The 21,460-nt window shown below is 37.8% G+C and overlaps 1 protein-coding gene and 1 long non-coding RNA gene across 4 annotated transcripts in view; one reads left to right on the forward strand and one right to left on the reverse strand.

Moving 5' to 3' along the window:
• Positions 1-21,460, forward strand: part of LOC127627403 (receptor-type tyrosine-protein phosphatase N2-like) — a 301,164-nt gene that overhangs the window by 211,579 nt on the left and 68,125 nt on the right. The window lies entirely within an intron of this gene.
• On the reverse strand, positions 1,669-5,247 carry LOC127628960 (uncharacterized). Its single transcript, XR_007968724.1, has 3 exons — positions 5,130-5,247; positions 3,857-4,031; positions 1,669-1,751 (listed from the first exon to the last, which is right to left on the reverse strand). It is a non-coding gene; the product is annotated as an uncharacterized LOC127628960 (long non-coding RNA).

The raw sequence follows: 21,460 nt of genomic DNA on the forward strand, positions 1-21,460 counted from the left end.
GTGTGTGTGTGTGTGTGTTTTGCCATTAAATAGATCTAAGTGGCTCTCTCTGTCACTGATTCAACAGGCTGTCTGCTGCAGTGGCAACATGCCAAATATGCTCTGTCAATCAAAATGGCCACACAACAGAAAGAGAGTGGAGAGACAGATGGTTATTAGTTATCTCAATCAAATACATAGACAGAGATGTTTATAGACTATTGCCTAACATGCAGATATTTGGCAATTTCACTGGATACTGTAAACTAAAATAAATAAAAGTGCCATTCTGCATGAAACAGAAATCCTGTTATGACATAAACAATACCGACAGGGATATATCAAAGATGTTGTTTAATAACTTAGACTGTAATCTGTAAAACTTGTTTTGCTTTTGTTCTGGTCTGGATAATCTGAATCATCTGTGAGGATATCCTTACAGTGTTCTGAGATGTTAAGGGAACACTGATCAATTGATACTGTTCCTATGCCGGGGCATTTGATGCCTTACCCATCCCTTAAGTCTGTTGTTTTGGTTGTAGGTCTATAAAGCTCAATGAGAAATAGTTCTACATAGCCTTGTTGTTCAACAGCAAAACTTGAAGAACTGTCTTTCTGGTGAAGATTGTTTATGAAATTTCTGTCATCATTTATTCACCCTTATATTGTTCCATATCCAAATAGCTTCCTTTCCCCTGTGAAAAACAAAGGTATGGTCCATATAAGGTACACTGTAAAAAATTTCCCCGTTAATTTACAGTAAATTACAGGCAGATAGATTTACCTGTAGAATGCTGTAATTTTACAGTGGACCTGCTGTAATCTGAAACAACAGTTTATTACTGTAAAAATTTCCCCGTTAATTTACAGTAAACTACTGGCAGCTAGATTTACCTGTAGATTGCTGTAATCTGAAACAACAGTTTATTACTGTAAAAAATACTACAGTACTGTGCTGTAGAAAATATAGGCTGCACAGTATAATACTGTCAGGTTTTCGGCTGCCATTATATTGTTATATTACTGTTCCTGCTGTAATCTTCACAAACTTTGAAACATTTTAGTACTCTAAAATGTGATCTTTACATTTACAACTACTAAAATCTGACAATTTAAAATGTGCATTCTAAAATAAAAAACACGCTGAAAATTGCTAGCAAACAAATGGCTCAAACAAAAGATGACCTTAAAACATGCTTTTATTAAAGCTAATAACATCAAATCTTCAATGAATTACATTATTTCTGCTTCACCAGAGAAACTGGGTAACTCAATACTTTGATTTCACATAAACATCTGCGACCAGAACATAATGCTGTGATGTCACAAACATTTGGTTGCAGAACTCAATGCTGTCACTATGTAAACATCTTGTTACAGAACTCAATACTGTACTGTCACAAACATTTGGTTGCAGAATTCAATACTGTACTGTCACAAACATCTGGTTGCAGAACTCAATGCTGTGACCATGTAAACATCTTGTTACAGAACTCAATACTGTACTGTCACAAGCATCTGGTTACTTAACTCAATACCGTCACAAACATCTAGTTATAGAACTTCATGTAAACATAGTTGGACAGCACAATGCTCCGACTTCACCTGATTAAATAAAGCCCCACTCAAAGTCTATGAGGTTTTTTAAGAGGGTGGCCACATGCAAATTCACAGTGGTTGCCTTTCTCTGGACAAGCTTCCCCGTCTTCTTGGACACCACCTTTGCCTGGCAAGCTTTTGTTCCTCTCTCGGGGTTCACACCAACAAAGCGTCTACAATGTAATTACAGAGAAATATAATATATTAGGTGAGGCAAGTAAAGATTAATTGCACTTTAGACATACAAAACCCAATGCATTCAGAATATAAATATTCTAGGTTGTTGCCATTATGGCAGTATTTGCATCATGTTTAGTTTAAGTTTGATCTGAGGCATTTGGAGACCTAAGTATTTTAGAGTAATGAAGACAGCATTAGGCTATATATCTTTGTCAGTGGTGTTAAAGGGATAGTTTACCCCAAAATGAAAATGTTGTCATCAAAAAGAAAGAGAAAGAGTTTCTTTCTTCTGTTGAACACAAAAGATGATATGTTAAAGAATGTTGGTAACCAGACAGTTGGCAGTTGTCCATAGTAGAATCAAAAAATACTATGGAAGTCAATGGGTCAACTGTCTGGTTCCCAACATTCTTTAACAGAAGAAAGAACCTCATACAGGTTTGGAACAACATGAGGGTGAGTAAATTACCCAATTGTCATTTTTGGGTGAAATCCCTTTAAGCAGATGGGTTTTAGGACTTTGGTCTGAAAATATTAAGATAAAAATAAATGTTACAATGCTACCCCTAAATGAGTTCAGAACTGTATTTGAAATGTAAAATAAAATTATTTCTTTATTTCTCCTAAACACGCAAGTCCCTTAAAGCAACTAATTATGTTAGTCGACTGGATTGTTCAGACTGGTCATGGATTTCTACAAACGGCTGGTGCAACGATAGGTAATGTATGGCATCAAATGGTGGACCAACAGTGCAAGTGCATAAACACAGCACGCAAGTGAATTACAACAGTGTGAGCACCGTGACAAAGCTGGCATGTAAACATGCAGAACACTCAAAGGACAAAAAATATGATTGTGCGCACATATTAACAAATAACAAAGCCGCGAGTCCTGACAGGTTCCACACACACGAGTTCTTATTTTACATGCAGCTGAAATCTTTGCACACAAGTCAGGTTTGACACTCAGGGCCGGGGCCCAAACCTTCCTGTTAACAAATGCTATTGGCTGCTGGCCAAATTGCAGCTCCTCTTATTTTGATTGGCTGCTTGTATGCCGTGAATGCGGTCCTCCTGTTGCGATTGGCTGTTTTGGCCCTCAAAACAGAAAGCGGGATCTGGGATGACAGACTGTAAGAAGGTAAGTTTTCTTTCCAATTTCATGTGTTTATCTATGGTGTTTATATGTAACGGGTATAACAATTATACTGTTAAATTTATGTATCATTTGGGTAGAATTAACACAAAATTGTTCATTTACATATGCCTGATGTATTAAAAATATATATATAATTCCATCGATACAATGATGTCTTTTGACTAGCTATTTTTAGTTAACATCAAGAGGTGTCGTGTTACTTTATCTATGTTACACAAGTCAATTATGTAAAAATGTCCTAAATATTTAAATCAATACATGCAAACTTGGGTCAGCCATTTTAGAAGAATCAGGTCAAAAGACATCATTGTATCGATGGAAAAGAAATTGTAAAAAATACATCAGATCAATTTTGTGTTAATTCTACCCAAATTATACATAAATTTAACAGTACAATTTTTGTACCCTTTACATATAAACACCATAGATAAACAGACGTATGAATTTGGAAGAAAACTTACCTTCTTACAGTCTGTCATCCAGGATCCCGCTTTCTGTTTTGAGGGCCAACAACAGCCAATCGCTGTGAATCAAAATAAGAGGCCAACAGCCAATAGCATTTGTTAACAGGAAGGTTTGTCCTCGAGTGTGGGATTTGAGTGTGGCATGTTTACATTTTACGTGCAAGCTGTGTCAGGGTGCTCAAATTGATGTAATTCAGTTGCGTGCTGTGTTTATGCGCTTGTGCTGTTTTGTCCACCATTTGTCGGCATAGAAATTAGAGAGAATTACTCTCTCTATTCAAAACATGCAGCATGACAATACATTTGGCCTGAACCCAGTGCTACGTTTGAATGCACGTGCAAACATAAACTTCAAGTCACTATCAAAAGAAACTACTGTAATCATAAAGTCAATATAGGAACAAGAGAAAGTCACCAATTTAACATTCCTGAACAGAGCTGATAAGAGGGACTAAATGTCTAGCAGAGGATTTACCTTTGAACAAACTCCAATGTCCTTGCAGCTTCTTCTTGGTACTGCAAATTAAAGACATAGTAGGTGGCAAAAACTGCAGCCAGGCCAGTGATGAAGGTCTGTTGGATGCCTTCACAGATTACGTTGTTTTCCACACTGATCATCCAACCTCCTACAGTGACTTCATCCCCAGCAACTGATTCAGACAACAAATATAGTTAATGTCCCGAATCAGTATCAAATACGGGTATGAGTGCCCTATTACTGGCTAAAACACACACAATTAAATTGAGCAGTATATTTTTTCTCTATGTACACTGAGTATCATAAGTTATACTGCTGCAAATCAATACTTTCCCAATGACCTTTGAAGGCTAAAACAACAATAAGTTACACTTAAGAGCATAACAAAACATAAGTTAAAGGGTTAGTTCACCCACAAATTTAAATTATCCCATATAACTCACCCCTCAAGCCATCCTAGATCTATATGACTTTCTTCTTTCAGCCAAACACAATCTGTGTTAAAAAAATATAGATCTTTTTTTTTATTCTGATTGTGTTTGGCTGAGAGAAGAAAGTAATATAGATCTAGGATGGCTTGAGGGGTGAGTTATAGGGATAATTAAACTTTTGGGTGAACTAACCATTTAATGAGATTAATACAGAAAGAGAGCAATTACACAGTAGGTTCTATACTTCACAGTAAATTTTTTGTCACATTGTTTGAAAGGGCATGTAACTGTCTTGCCTTCGGTAAAATGACTTTTCAGATGTAAAAGAAGACCACGGATATCCTCACACTTACAGCTGCACAAGTCAATATGGCATGTTAAATCACCTAGACTATCTGGTTTAGTCCTATTCTTTCCATATTTATGGCCATAAGTGTGACACTTGAAGGCTGAAAACTTAGAAAATGTTCGTGTGCATTCAGGGAAACCACACTTAACTGATGCATTCGGCAAAAAAAAACTATGAGCTCGCATGTGCCTGACATACGCAAATGTGTTGTTGCATGTTTTAGCACAAATGTTGCAAGTTATCATTTTTACACTACAATCCACAGACCTCCAGTGAAAAATAATCTTATATTTTAACTCAGACAATCTTTAAGCTCTCTCTAGGAATAGTAAAAGTGTTGCGTAAAACTGAGGCAACTGTTAGCCTCATTGATTTAGTGCACATTTCAATAAACCCTACAACAAATGGTAAAATAAAGCACAATCCCTGACGTAGATTTGGTAATCAAGTAAATATCACAGGATAACACTTTTATCAGTTTGTGACTTACCTTGATAAATTGACGAAGAGTAGATGAATGCAGGTGAAAGCTCCGTCCACGATCTGTGCTGGCAGGGTCACAGTCGGAGTTCAAATCGTCTTTCTGAATTGAATCGTCTTCTTACTCGTTCTTCTCACGTAATAAAATATTTAAGTAATGTAGTTAAACCTTTAATGTAGCCTAATGTTAATTATTTTTTACTGCGCGCATGGTGATGGAAATCTATGAGTTGTGATTTTCCTGCGAGTTGTGACTGTGAGCGGGCTCAAGCACGTGACTAGACTGAAAAAAATACTGTATTATCCAGTAACACTGAACAGTAGCTTGCCGTTATTATTTTGCTTGTAAAATTCAGCGTCATTTACAGTATTCAACTGCATTTATGAATAACGGTAAATTACTGTTCAAAATTTCCCGTATTTTTACAGGATTTTTTTACAGTGTAGAATGTTAGGGACTTTCAACCTCAGTCACCTTTTAGTTCCATTGTATGCTGTGGGACCAGGGTGCAAATCACAACATATGCTGGCCTCTTCAGTGAGGCCAATAAGATGTAATTCAATGTAAAGCAATCCATTGAAACCACATTTCCTACTAAAAGTAGGAATGACCAAAGTTTCTGACTGATTATGTATTGCACTCCCTGCTTTTCCCAGAAGAGCAAGTCAGAAAGAGTCCATATGTTTGTAAATGATCAAGGGCATACTATGGGATTAATTCGTTTTAATTAGTTTTTAGTTTTAGTGGAGTTTTTAGCTTTGTACATGTCTTAGTGGTGTGCAAGAGACGTTAAATTATGTGTGACGAGCGATAGCGAGACAAACAAACCCAAAAGCAGAGGAACAGTTTAAAGGATTTATTTACAATAAATGTGAGCAGTCACTGTGGATGTCAAGGATCCCAGCACTGGCTGCAGCAGAGGGGAGAACTGACAGAGAAGCGTGCACACTGTGGCCACACCCGGGGCAATCAGTGAAGAGTGTGTTAGTAGAATGAGTGTGTGCATTGTGGAAGTCAGGAATAGATTCTTGGAATCCTCAGTTGAAGCTTAGTGAGGTGTAGAACATCACCCAGCAGGGTGGGGCGATCTAGCTCCTGATACACGGGCAAAGATGAGGTATCCTTCATGGAAACCCAGCTGACATGCAGCAATCTGGAAAGCAGCCCGACACGTGGGCAACCAGCATATACACGAGACAAGACCCACTAGGCAGAGAGAGTGATGTCACACCAAACAACAGTTTAGCAAAGATACTGAGAACACAAAGGGTTTAAGAAGGGAGTGAATAGGAGAACAGGTGCTTGGCACACTAATCAGTAACATGATCAACTTCAATGTTCCCATGGAAACGCCAGTAATACATGCTGGCCGTGCCTGCGAGACATGAGGGAGAGAAAATAACAACACAAAACAAACCGGCAAACTCACCGGAGCTGTGACATTATGAGCATTTAGAATTCATCCACAATAATATGAGTAAAATGTTGAATTTTAATTGTCCCCAGCATATGAAAATAAGTGCTAAGTGTAACACATAAATGCAGTTTACACAAATTTCAATCTAGCTACAAATTTTAAATGGTATTGTGAACTCTGTTAACATGTAGCCTATTTACATGTCTGATGGTTTGTAATGTAAAATGTTTGCTTTTATTTTATTTATTTTATTTTTTTGGCTTTGCACAATCACAGAGATAGATATTTTTAATTTTCAACTTTCCTTCGCTGTGCCGTTTTCTGCGATTCTCCCATTACAGAAAACCCAAGCATTGATTGTTTGCCAAGAATTCACGTCAAACATATTCCTATTGAAAGCAGTACTTTGATAGCATCCTCCCACCTCCACAAATTGTTTTCCAATCCAATTATTGCTGTCTCCATGCCAACGTAAGACAAACACAACAAAATAAAAAGGGGGGTGATAAAATAAATGAAAGGGTGCATGTTTTTTGACACATTAAGCAAGAAATACAGCCATCTCACTAAGACAATAACAGGATTAGCTCAAGTGCTGTCAGTCTGTGAGCTGACATAATGCAGACTATAATATTCATAAAGAAATTAAGTGAAGAAGGTTTTGAGGGGTGGTGGATGGACATGATGAAAGGGGAGGGTGTGCGTTGCATTCACATTGATAAATATTCATTGAGGCCTCTCAGTGGAGGTGAGAATGTAATCAAGTAGGGTATTGATGTGCCTGCAGCCTTTATGAACCTGATCTAAATGAGCTTTCCAATAGAGAATGCGACCATAAGGCCTCAGTATGTGTGCCACAAACAAGCAAAGAGCGAGAATACATCAGTTTGCAAAGCAAATTGCACTTCTTCAAATGTATCCATTATATTTTCTCCACTATAACTGCTGTGTATGTAGTAAAAACTGTCACAGAGTGAACTTTCCCCAGCAAAAATGATTTGAATTTGACAGTTTAACTTATTTAGGAAACCATTCTAACATTTCAGAGACATACAATACATAAATTATTAATACATTTTAAAAATATCAGGTTTCTTCTTGAACGAATTAACGTGTTGGTTATGCTTAATATCAGCATTGACCCTTTTGTGCCTTCTTTATCAATTTTCAATGATAATCAATTTACCAGCAATGATTTTCCATTGTGAAGTGCAAGTAAAGTGTCCCAGCCTATTTAACCCAGAGCACTCATTACAACACATTGTAGATGACAGTGGGTCGTCTTACTAATTTTTAGCCCTTTCTTTCCATTCCTCATATCACTCTCTCTCTTTACATACACACACACACACACACACACATGCTCACCTCTGATAATAATTTTCACCTTGCTATGCAAGTGCTGTCTAAAATTTGTCATGTTGTTAGTAATTAGCCTTAATCATGGCTGCTCTGCAGGGGTTGGCGGGGGAGCGAGACTCTCAGCTGGAATGGAAAGAGATGTGGAGTGAAATTATTTCAGCTCTGTGAATGTGATCAGATAAAGCTGAAATCATAGCTACTGCACAAAATAAAAAGGCATGCAGAGCCACGAATAGGAGTGTGAGAGTGTGTTTCAGTGAATAAGTGTGCAGAGGTGTGTGAGTGTGAGTAGGTGGATTGATGCAGGTTATGAAAGGGATAAGTAGAAAAAGATGGATATATTTCTAGGAGAGATAAAGAGGATAGAGCTGATTGTAAATGGCAACAATGAATCTGGATCAAAGAATGGAGAGGAGATAAAAAATAAAAAAAATAGAAAAGAAAAGAAAAAAATGAAAAAAGAAAAGAAATGAAAAGAAAAGAAAGAAGCCTTCCCATGGGTGCTAATCAAGTCTAAGATTCCTCTGCTCTCACCTCATGCATGACTGAAAAGCTCTCTCTCTCTCTCTCTCTCTCTCTCTCTCTCTCTCTCTCTCTCTCTCTCTCTCTCTCTCTCTCTCTTCTCTCCTTCTCCAAAACTAATGACAAAAATGCTTAGCTTGATATCTGATATGACAGTAGTGGATGTGACTGTGGTAGATGCAGACTGAGGTAAGTAAATGTCAGAGAGATAAGGAGGGAGGATCGATAGGCCTTCCACAGTTCACACCTCAACGTGGGCATGCGCAACATTTAATATGAAGACATGATTATTTTATGTGATGTCTAAATGTCATATATAGCTCTTGTCTGTAGTGCTTTGTTATTGTACTATTGTGTGCATGCATAGAGTTCATAGGCTGCTGCATAGTGAAACTATGTTTTTCATTTTAACACAAAGTATTTGTACATTGGTGTAATTTCTTCCATGATAACACAAAACATACAAAATGGCAGGGATGCAGAGTGTTATATCGTAATATCAAATAGATTTCACACATGTCCATATATTCTGAAATCTGGTAGAGAGGATGGTACAAAGGATGGTGTGAAATTGCTGGAATGGGGAAATTTCTTTTTTCAGTTGATAGTTGATAAATGTGTTGATTAATGTTTTAATGAACTCATTTGCTGGCCAGTATATCATTTCTTTCTCCTTGTAAAAGATGAACCTCTTTATAGCTTATTCCTTGATTAAAGAGAGAGAGAGAGAGAGAGAGAGAGAGAGAGAGAGAGAGAGAGAGAGAGAGAATGGGTGTATAAGGGATGAAGAAACACAAGGCCAAAGGATGGAAAATTAAAGGCAATGGGAAATAGGGAAAGCAATAATATTGGGATGTAAGAGAGAAAAAACTGAAGGAGATACACAGCCCATAAAAGGCAAAATAAAAATCCTGACCGTTTTTCCTGCTTTCTATCACTGCCAGAGGTCACAAGGGGCACACAACACCTGGTGATATCACCCACCCCCTGACCACCTGTATGTCAGCTGGCGCAGTTGTCATAGCGACAGCGACTTTGCCACCTCACGTCAGCTATGATAGGGGTTTCCATAGCGACGAAATCCGAGACACTCAATGTCAGCTGTACAGGCCTATCGTTAACACACAGTCTTTGCTGAGCAGTTGGTGAGAAGTGTGGGAGACATCCAGGTGTAGATAGGTGATGGAAGGAGAGCCTTAAAAATAGCCGAGCCCAGTCCATCATCACCTAAAACCTGGTGATATTTTCTGTGTCGCTCTCTGAAGCTTTCATCTGTCCAATTGCCTTGAGATGATACTATTTCCATTGTGGTGTCAGATTATAGAACAATAACAAATTGAATACTCTCAACAAAATGTGAGATGAGAAAGATATGAATTCGGAATTCAAAGAAATACAAAACAAATCCTTTAGCTGCAACACAACTGAATTGCAGCAGCATTGTTCTCATGGAAGTTAAAACAGAATGTTCTGAAAAGTTGTTGAATATGGCACTTTACAAAAAAGTAAATAAAAAATATATTTATTTGAAAACAAAGCTTTTTTTGTATGATGCTAGACAGTTTACAAAAAAAAAACTGAAAATACAAAGCAGGCTGCTTCGGGTGAGTAAGGTTGACATTTAATAGAATCAGTGGTTCCAGAGCCTATGACTTGAAAAGGAAGAGAAAGACTGGCCTATAATTATTACTATCAGATAGGTCAAAGTTGAGCAGTGAAGGTTATGCTGGCTACTTTCAAATCAGATGGGACACTGGAGGCACTGCTCCAGAAATGTACTCATTCATGTTATTCCAAACCAAATTACTTTGGTTTGGTTGAAAATCCAAGCTGATCGACAGAGGTGTCCCCACTCCGACCATCAACCTCGCCAGAGAGTCTGGTTATCTACAAGAGGCCCTGCAAGAAACTCAGCCTCAGGTACATTGTTCTGTTCAATTGTAAGACAAATCAATTCTGTAACATACATACTGGAGCTACCTGCTAACTACCGCATCTCTCCTTCCTTTCATGTGTCATTGTTGAAACCTGTCCACCAACATCTGACCCGGGAACCATGGATCCTGAACCTCCTCCTCCATTGGAGATAGACGGATCACCTGCTTACATGGTCAGAGAGATCATAGACTCATGTCATCGAGGGGGCCAGATGCAGTACCTGGTGGACTGGGAAGGTTATGGACCTCTTTGGTAGCCGCCAAGGACAGTCTGGACCCATCATTGATCCATGAGTTCCACCGAGTGCATCGTAATCGTCCTGCACCACGACCAAGGGGATGACCCTGAAGAACACCGGGAGTTGTTCATAGGGGGGGAAGTCACCATTTTTCTATGGTGACTTCCTGTTTGTACTATATAAATAGACATGGTTTTCTGAGTGACGCTAGTGCCTATAGGTACATTATACCCAGCAGTAATGTTAATGGTGGTATACAATGTACTGTAGGGATATCGAGTTCTCGTACTTTGCGAGGTATTGCCACTTTCACTGCCTTACCAAGCTTTATTCTCTTTGCCTTGTTTATTGCCTACATGTTATGACCATTGTGCCTGCTTTCTGGATTACCCATATTGGATTACTGTTTTTCTCTGTTTACCTGGTTGGACTGATTAATTGTCTAATGACTACTTTGCCTGCTTCAATGGTTACTCTGCCTTGTGTCTTGGATTTTTTGCTTCTTGCAAATGGATTCTACCTTTGCCTCCATGTCGAGTTCCATATAGTGGCACACTTTAAAGCTTAAAGCTGCACTACTGAAGATTTCTTAAATTAAAATTAACAAAAGTTAATTTTCGAGTAAATAAAAAATACATTTGTGTTCAAAACCTTGTTCTTGCCTTACTCCAATTCACTACAGAAGGCATACAATAATAATTTGAGCTGTTGGCCATCCTCGCATGTTTATGTCATGTCCATGCGCACAGAAAAGACCCGGCTACTTAATCACGCATGTGGTGGCTGGGGGAAGCTAAGGCTGTTTAGTCATTCGAATATCAGGACAGCGGTAGTAGGCCAGCAGTTTTCGGTTGGATATTTACCTGTTAACAGTTTGGTGTTTACTTGCTAAAATGCTTGGATATGTTTTCTGGTAGGGTTGCTGAAGCTTATGGGATGTCATGCTTTAATGAATTTAACATTACTATGTGTTGACCAAACGCAAAGACTTTCATTGTTAAATTAAGGGAATAGTTCACCCAAAAAATTTAATTCTCATTATTTACTCACCCTCATGCTATCCTAGATGTGAATTACTTTCATTCATTTGCAGAATATAAAGTTTTTAAAAGAATATCTCTGCTATGTAGGCCCTTACAATGTGAATGGTGTCCAGACATAAGAAGCTCATACATGTTCCATTTCACTTTCACTTGAAATCTGGGATGGAAGGAAGGTGAGTAAATGAAGAGAGAATTTTCATTTTTGGTTGTAATGTCTTTACTAATATTCATGACTTCTTATTATTTTGTGCGTGTGTGTGTGTGTGTGTGTGTGTGTGTGTGTGTCACTATTTTCTCATTTATTTTACCCAAGTCACAGAAATGTTGCCACTTTCCAATGCCCTTTTAGAAGATGTCTGTAAGTCTGTTACAGACATTTGACCATTTAGAATTAATCTAAAATCTACTATTGAAATTGAATTAGTGGATATTATCCATGGCAATAAAAAGCAACTTGTGGATCATATTATTCTGAAGGTATATGATGAGTTTTGGTAATGAAAAAAAACTTGAATTTAGGTAATTTTGCTGTGAAAATATTGATATCCATTGCATCATCGTGAATGCATGAGAGAATCTTGTTCAGCAGTGGTACACATTTTCTTGAGTTCTTTTAGTGCTAAACAACATAAGCTGCTGTGAACCAGCTTCTCTCAAAGGGCTCAAGAATGTGCAATAGACATCATGGTTTTCATTGAAAAATGACAAAAATTCCAAGATGTTTCTCACCAAAACCTTATGTATAACTTCAGAACACTTGGAATATGAAGAACAAGTCGCATGGTCTACTTTAATGATACTTTTGGGTCCTTTTGTTTTTTTTATTAAAAATGAGTCACTATTAACTGCCATTGCATTGTTAAGACGGCCCACATTATTCATTAAAACATCTCCTTTTGTGTTCCACATAAAAAAGTCATAAGGGTTTGGAATGACGTACGGGTGAGAACATTATGACAGAAATTTCATTTTTGTGTGAACTATCCCTCTAAGATCAGGTGAAGTATCTTTGAGGAAAGGAGATGGGTACAATTTCAGGGAGGAGGTGAGTATAGCATGATGTACACAGTAAAGTGCTGGACAAATAATCTTGTAGCAGTTTAGGATTCGGTGGGTTGTGATGGAGTCAGGAGGAGGTAGAGGTAAGGTTGTGTACGAATGCACCACTGCTGTTGGCCGCTTTACTCTCAAATTAGCAGGAGGCACATCCTGTTAAATGGTGCATCTGACTGTGTTTGTGAATACATTTGTGCACATTTCTGAGGAATTATTTGACACTGTTTATGCATGGATGCAGCCATTAGCTGATGAATTCTCCAAGCACCACTTAAACAGATAATGCAGGAAAGAGCAGAAAATCATCTATGACAGGCAGACATTTTAACTTCGATTCCCTGATGTGTGAGTGTGATTGAGAAAGTGAGATAGATTGTGTGTATCTTTGTGTGTGTATCTCTATGGATTATGAACAAAATTATGCATGCTTGTTTTGATAGAATAGTCTTAGTGAGAGGCTTGTAAACCTTGTCTGCTTATTTACTTTCTGTTATTTCACCTTAATTTAACTAGGTAGCCCATTTAAATGCAAATGCTCATTGTAGAATTGAAGCTTGGAGAGGTAGCAAGGGACAGTTCAACCAGAAAAAATAAAGAAAGAGAGAGAGGCCTAAATGAAAATAAAATGTCTATAATTAAATGCAGCTGTTACAAATAACATATAAAGAAATAAATAAATACACAGTATTTAAGAGTTTGCAGATAGGTTGAGTTGTAGAGTTGAAGTTTAAGTGCATGTCAGGTTTTCATTGAAACACCACTGCAGACATGTTAGTTCATATTGTTTAATTGTCAGACTTTTCATCATTCATTAGTGAGCAAAACCTCTGTGAGCCTTCCTGGTCTTTCTCACTCCCTGCATTGACTCTCTTTTCATTGTCCCTTCTATCCCTCCTTTCACACCACAAGAGAGTAGAAGTTGATGCCATGGCATGTCAAGGTAGGGATCTGCTGTTGATTAAGATCTTGCATTTATAAGAATGTTGCAATATGTTAACAAAAAAGGTTACAGGGTTAGTTCACCAAAAAATATCAAGATATAAATATCTTGTCATCATTTACTAACCCTTGTGCAGTTCCAAACCAGGGGCATTTCTAGGGTCAGTAGACTTCTGGGTCTTACCCCAGAGACATCCATGTATGGATCATAATACACAGGGTACATTTTAAAACATGTTTAAAAGTTAACTCTGCAAAGAATACATTGAAAAGAAAAGAAAAGAAAAAAGAAACATTGATGCCTGAGCATAAAATTAGTTTCAGATCTTCCAACTGCTTTATTCCACCACTATAGACAATCACCCACAATTCTCCCTAATAATACTGCAGAGTGCTATTATAATTTGTAATCAAACTCATAGAACACATAGGCTATATGTTTAAAAGCTAAAAATCCAGAGTCTAATTAGGAACCTGCCTTCAGAATATCCACAAATTATTTAATATTCATCAACAAAAATGCATTACCACAAAGTCATACATTCTGAGATGTTAGATTTACAAACAAAAGTATTACACATAAGGTTTAACATGTGCACTGCTGCAGCCATTAATGACAGAAAAGTCAGTCTATTTATATGTAATATTATGTTGACAGTAAATCCCAACTTCTTTCTAATTACAAAATTTGTATAAGCTATTTTTGTAAGAATAAATAAATACATATTGAATAAATAAAGATTCTCTAAAATAAGAAAAGATTCTTTACCCATTCATCAAGCACAAATTACATTTTATATCATCTAATCTTATTATACACAAACAGGTAGATACACAACACACACACACACACACACACACACACACACACACACACACACACACACACACACTTAAGCCAATTATATTTAAACATGGAGAAAAGTCTTGCACAAGCATTAGGCATCCAGATCAGATCAAGTGAAAGCCTGACCACAGAACCACACAAGGATATCTTGGAAACAGAGCATTCATATAATCGTTGTGTGTGTGTGGGTGGATTTGGGTTTGGGTTGTTTACGAGAATTTTATTTACATTACAAACTGATAATTACAAGGTTATTATGCTATAAATGTGGTTTATGAGGACAATTATAGTGTCCCCATAAATCAAATCGCTTAAAAAAACATACCTAACAGTGTTTTTGGAAAATTTTTAAATGCAGTTTTTTGTGAGGGTTAGGTTTTGGGGTTGGGTTAGGGTATAGTATCTATAGTTCGTACAGTATAAAAATCATTATTATACTATGGAGTGTGTGTGTGTGTGTGTGTGTGTGTGTGTGTGTGTGTGTGTGTGTGTGTGTGTGTGTGTGTGTGTGTGTGTGTGTGTGTGTGTGTGTGTGAGTGAGTGAGTGCGTGTTGGGAAGACTGGCTGCACAAGGGCTAGTCAGAAAGTTCACTAGCTTTTCTCTCACACATACAGTAGAAATCAGAGAACCTTTTTTTTTTTTTTTTAAATACACAAACATGAAAAAATATCTATATCAGAATTATAAGAAAGAACTCTTTTATTCAGATTTATGATGCCGATAAATAAATACAATAAACAATAGAAACATGTCAATAATATACAATAAAAATAAATAAAATAAACTATAGAAATATTCAAATAACATTAATGGGATATACTTCACTCGAAGTGAAAATCCTGTTATCCTTTGCTCACCCTCATGTTGTTCCAAACATGTTTGACTATCTTTTTTTTCTGTGTAACACACACACACACTGTTTTTCATTGTACAGAAAAAGATACAATGACAGTGAATTGTAACTGAGGCTGTCAGTTCCTAACAACTCTCTGTGCATGAAACAGTGTCTCCTTATGTTTAATCACTCCCGACAAGAGTGATTATACTTTTATATACTTTTCGCTTAACACTTACAGGGTTGTTAAGCGGCAAATAGTCAGCCTCATTTGACAATGCAATCAATAATTTATACAGTAGTTACACAAACCTGAAGCAGCGTTAAGTTGCTGATGATGGCTGAGGCTGTTTAACTTCTTTTGTCAAAAGTCCATTTCAATATTCTCACCAAGACTAGTGCACACCTACGAACCGTCTGTCTAAAAGCAATCGAGGTATTTACAGTACATCCAAAAATGTCTCATTGGCTGGATCATTTGCAATGTCTTATTGACTATTGGCCAGTTTATAAGTCAGTCTCAGTAGCCTACTTCTTGTCGGGAGTGATTAAACATAAGGAGACACTGTTTCATGCACAGAGAGTTGTTAGGAACTGACAGCCTCAGTTACAATTCACTGTCATTGTATCTTTTTCTGTACAATGAAAAACAGTGTGTGTGTGTGTGTGTGTGTGTGTGTGTGTGTGTGTGTGTGTGTGTGTGTGTGTGTGTGTGTGTGTGTGTGTTACACAGAAAAAAAAGATAGTCAAACATGTTTGGAACAACATGAGGGTGAGCAAAGGATAACAGGATTTTCACTTCGAGTGAAGTATATCCCATTAATGTTATTTGAATATTTCTATAGTTTATTTTATTTATTTTTATTGTATATTATTGACATGTTTCTATTGTTTATTGTATTTATTTATCGGCATCATAAATCTGAATAAAAGAGTTCTTTCTTATAATTCTGATTTTAAATTGAAACCTGAAAATGTTCTAGAATGGCAGACTCAGACATTTCTAAACACGTCTATGTGGCAGTTAATATAGCAGATTTACAATTGGTGTGTAAGCTGATCTTTTATTGCTGCAGTTGAAAAGTCTATAGGGAGGCAAGCTGGTGTATCTGTTGTGAAATGTAAATGGAGTTTTCCATAAAATCCCTGTTCACACTCTCAACTCATTAAAATGCATCTCAGAGTCACACTTGTGTCAAATATTAGACTGTCAGGAAACCCAGGAATACTATGCGAGAGATGAGTTTCTCAGTCTTTGCCATATTAGAAATTATTAAATGAAAGTATCCCCATGGCAACACAAATATTTGTTATACCAAAGGCCAACAAATGTGGACTTTGTGTCCACAGCACAATGGCACAAATTAATATCCACTTTACCCCTAATGATGGCTTTCAGCTTTGGCTCAACCAACACTGCAGCATCATTGGTGGTTTGATCGAACATCGGGGGGGCTGGCAATACATGGCGTGGGGCCTGGCTGGGGCCTGGTGAGACGGCGTGGGGCGTGGCCTGGCAAAAAAGGGCGCGGGAAGTGGGAACAGGGCAAAGCCAATGGAAAGTGAGGCCCTGAGAGGCTCGAGGGGCAGAGCTGATGCGAGGTGGAGCCATGGATTACTGGGAAATTACCTCCGTGTTCGTGTACATGGGCAGAGACTTTGAAACGACAGTTTCAAAAGATGGCAGCGCTGGTTCTGGGGCGGACGAGGCTGACAACGCTGGCTCTGGGACGGATGAGGCTGACAAAGCTGGCCCTGGGACGGACGAGGCTTCCAGCTCGTTGGCCGTGGCAGGCGTGGGCGCTGGCTCGTTGACCATGACGTGGGACTCCAGCTCAGCATCTGCCTCCCCCATAGTGAACACAGAACCAGTTATCTGCAGGACAAGGTCGATACACTGAGCAAGGCTTTGGGAACTGCAACTGCCAGGCATTAAATATGAGATTGGTTCACTCAATCCAAACCGGAAACAGTCTTTGTGGGCGACCTCATTAAAGTCCACATTGTTGGCCAAAGAGCAGAAGTTGTCAGGTATTCTGTAACAATGCTGAAAACAGGCAGATGAAGATAAGATGGTGAAGTGATGAACCCAAGTGCCGTTTATTTCCAAATGTGATATCCAAAAACCCGAACTACAAATGTGAACAAAACCAAACATAAACACGAACGACTTGACTAGACTTGACTATAGACTTGACATAAACAAAACAGGGCTTGACTTAAACTTGACTTGTCTTGACTAGACTAGACTAGACTAGACATGTCTTGGAACAAACAACATGGTTACATTCACAAAACCTGATAAAACCACATTTAAACCACAATTTTGGATGAAATGCAATGTTTTTGAACATCAAAATCACTATACAGTATAATACACACATTTATAAGGTATATCCTTAAATCAAGGCGTTGGACGTTTGGAGATGATAATGCAATTGCTGGAAATTATATGTGTGAATTGCTTCTGTTGTGGGTACTCTCAAGATTGTCTGCTTTTATGTCCATTGTGCCAAACAAATTGATTGAAAATGGTTCATGACACACTTTTGCTACGGACACATTGTGGACACACTGAGAGGACAGAATCATGTCACACTGCCCACTTTCTAGATTTAGGAGTCAGATTTCTTTACCTCTTCATTGCAGAGCCATGATAATTCTGCCTCAGACATCAAAGCAAATTATGTTGTCCTCTTAATGCAGAGGAAAGTGGGAGTAACACAAGGGGAGAAAAATGAAATGGAATCACAGATAATAAATTGATCCTGAAATACCAAGAGTGCTGCATACAACTTCAAAGCGTAACTCTTTTTCCTCTCTCTCTCTATCATTCATTCTCTTTCTTATGGGTCTGGGTATGAAAGCCCACTCTTTTTAGTGGATGCTATTTTGGCAATTCAGATTTTTTTAAAAACATTTGGCTCTGGGGCAATGACGGCTTGTTACAGAACCAATCAGATCGCATGGAAATTACTTGACTGTGGTGACATTTTTACAAAATGCCATTTTACGGTCATTACATTTTTCATGGCAGTTACAATTTGAAATTTCCACTTTGTGTTGCTAAAAACAAGTTAAATGTTTCCCAAAACAGATTTTTAAGGTTAATGTTCTATTAAGTTTGAAATCAACTAAATTTACTGCCCTACCCTAAACATTAAAACTAAACCTATCTGATAGAATATAAAAACGCAAATAATGATGATGTAATAAAAAGCAAATGTAACATGAAAAACAGAAGAGGTTTTTAAGTGTAATACTCTATATAGTTTTAAATCAACAGACCTACCCCCCTGCCCTAAACCTTAAATGTTATTCTTAAACCTAACCAATAGTGTCATACAAGCAAATGCGAGATGAAATACACTATTGCCAAAGCAATCATGTAATTTTGTGGTACTATTAGGACCCTTTAGGCTCACTTTTTGACCACGGTCCTTCACGTCACAAGTCGAGCTAACATTATTATGCCAAATTGATCATGCTTGAATAAGCTTGTAAATGTTTAATAGCTGTTTATGTAATGCAAACATTAAAATATATCGCCTTACAAGTCATGTGCTATAGTAAAAATGTTTTGATGTCATAAGATAGCATTGTGTGAGGAACAGCGAGCCACATTAAAAAGAGTTTTGCAAAAATGTTGGTCAAGTAGAGTGATTCTATGAGACCACTCTCTACCTTGAAGATACATTTTGATAATATTTCTCTTACACTATCATTTTGGTTTATTATTGGAATAAGCTCAAAGTCTTATTCATTTGTTGAAGATTTTGTATTTCTGCACACCATATTGATCACCTGTTGTCTTACTCTAATACTTACCCTTTAGGCTTTTACTGTAATAATGGGAGGTTAGTGTTGTGTGTCAAACCAAAAACCATTGTAAAAGCATTTTCTAAAGCTGCTTTATCCTTTATCAATATTGTACATAAGAGGTCAAAGATCCCTTTGCTTGGTTCTGGTTCAAAGTTCAGCTTTGCTATTATTTGCACTATTAGCTGACATTATATCCTCCTACACTAACAACAGATGGAGGGCATCCTAACTGCATGTGCAAAGAAGATGTGTGTTAACGAGGTGTTGGCACAAGGTATGCTAATATGGTGTGTACTGATTAGATTGTGTGAACCTGACAGATAAAGTGTGTGTGTGTGTGTGTGTGTGTGTGTGTGTGTGTGTGTGTGTGTGTGTGTGTGTGTGTGTGTGTGTGTGTGTGTGTAAGTGTGAGTGTGAGTCTGTACGTGTGTGTGTGTGTGTGTGTGTGTGTGTGTGTGTGTGTGTGTGTGTGTGTGTGTGTGTGAGCATGTATTTATCACTTTGTGGGGACCAAATGTCCCCATAAGGATAGTAAAACCTGAAATTTTTGACCTTGTGGGGACATTTTGTCGGTCTCCATGAGGAAAACAGCTTATAAATCATACTAAATTATGTTTTTTGAAAATGTAAAAATGCAGAAAGTTTTCTGTGAGGGTTAGGTTTAGGGGTAGGGTTAGGTTTAGGGGATAGAATATAAAGTTTGTACAGTATAAAAACCGTCTATGGAAAGTCCCCATAAAACATGGAAACACAACGTGTGTGTGTGTGTGTGTGTGTGTGTGTGTGTGTGTGTGTGTGTGTGTGTGTGTGTGTGTGTGTGTGTGTGTGTGTGTGTGTGTGTTCTGTCAGAGCTTGGGTGTTATAACTAAGTTTATTCTGCATTTTTTAGATTATATCGCAACTTAAAGATCATGATTTTAGCAGGTACATCAACCACTACTAACAACCATGCTGTGATGAAGCCCAGTCTGCCTGCTTTAAAGGCAACTTAAATGCCAACAGTTTCTGTGGTGGATCCCTGTGTGAAATGTCATATCGGAGCATCCTCTACACAGAAAACCCAGCTCTCTGTCCTCTCGCTCTTTCTCTCTCCTTCCTTTTCACTGGAGCAAGGGCTCCAGAGGATGGATGAAAGCGAGGGAAAAGAGGTTGACTCGCGACTTTGGAAACCTTTTACCATGGTCTGACCTTTTGGTCAGGAAAATAACGTTTGGTGGCGCTCTGCACAGGCATATCCACCCACCAATCAACCCCCGTAGTAGCTCTCCAAAGCCGTGTTTTTTTATTATTATTATTATTTATGAGTGTTGAAAACCAATAGTGTGGAATTCAAACCAGCTATTTTGACCTTCCAACCTGCAGTCTTTTTACATCATATGTCACTGACATGAGAGGCTGGTAGTTTTTATGAAAATTAAAGCCTCTGTATGTTATTTTAAAACTTGCATTAAAAGTATGGTAAAAGCTGTCGCTGTCATTCCATTAGAGCTATTCTGACAACAAATGCTTCAAACTAGACCAGCACTCCCACATGCTGTTCTGTGGCATTTTTATTTCTTAAAACCCTGACCATATTTCCTCATGTTTAAATGTGCACAATGTGATTTTTTTCATACAAAAAAAGAAATATTTCCATAAAAATATGTTTAAAATCAGGAACACTTTTGTGAGAAGAGGATTACAATCATATTACAGTCATATTTTACATTAAGCTGGACTGCCTCATGAGAGCCGCCGTGTTTAGTGGACATGGCCAATGAAATACCACTTTATCTTGGTCAGCCTCGGGGCATTTTACTCACTGAATAAATTACAACACGATCACACTGGAAGTCGACATGTCGCTACAGAATGTTCCAGTACCCTGATATCAGCTTCATTATGCCGAGTTACTGACAAGCGTTATCTCACATCATAGATTTTTGAATCAGTTCAAATGTGTTTATTTTTTCCTGTTATCATGTTACTTCAACAGCCTCAGAGACATGGGTTCTGGTCCGACATGGAAACCAGGAAGTAATAGCATTCACATAAACAAGAGTGAGCATGATTCTGAGATCGCATTTTCCCTGTAAGATTTTACCCCACTGAAGGATTGGGGTTGGGGTAAGGGGGTAGATTTAATAAAATATGCATTCCTGTTGACTGAATTACATAATTTACAACTAAAAACAACTTTCTTTACAACTCGCTTTTGGCGCCACTCTGTGGACATTTCACACGAAAACTGTAGCTCACAAATGCCCATACATTTAACAACATTTCTCTCTTTGGCCACTGGGGCAGTGCATTGAATTTCAGCTTACACAGACTGATTTTA

Source organism: Xyrauchen texanus, chromosome 1, assembly GCF_025860055.1.
Source record: "Xyrauchen texanus isolate HMW12.3.18 chromosome 1, RBS_HiC_50CHRs, whole genome shotgun sequence".
NCBI lineage: Eukaryota > Metazoa > Chordata > Actinopteri > Cypriniformes > Catostomidae > Xyrauchen > Xyrauchen texanus.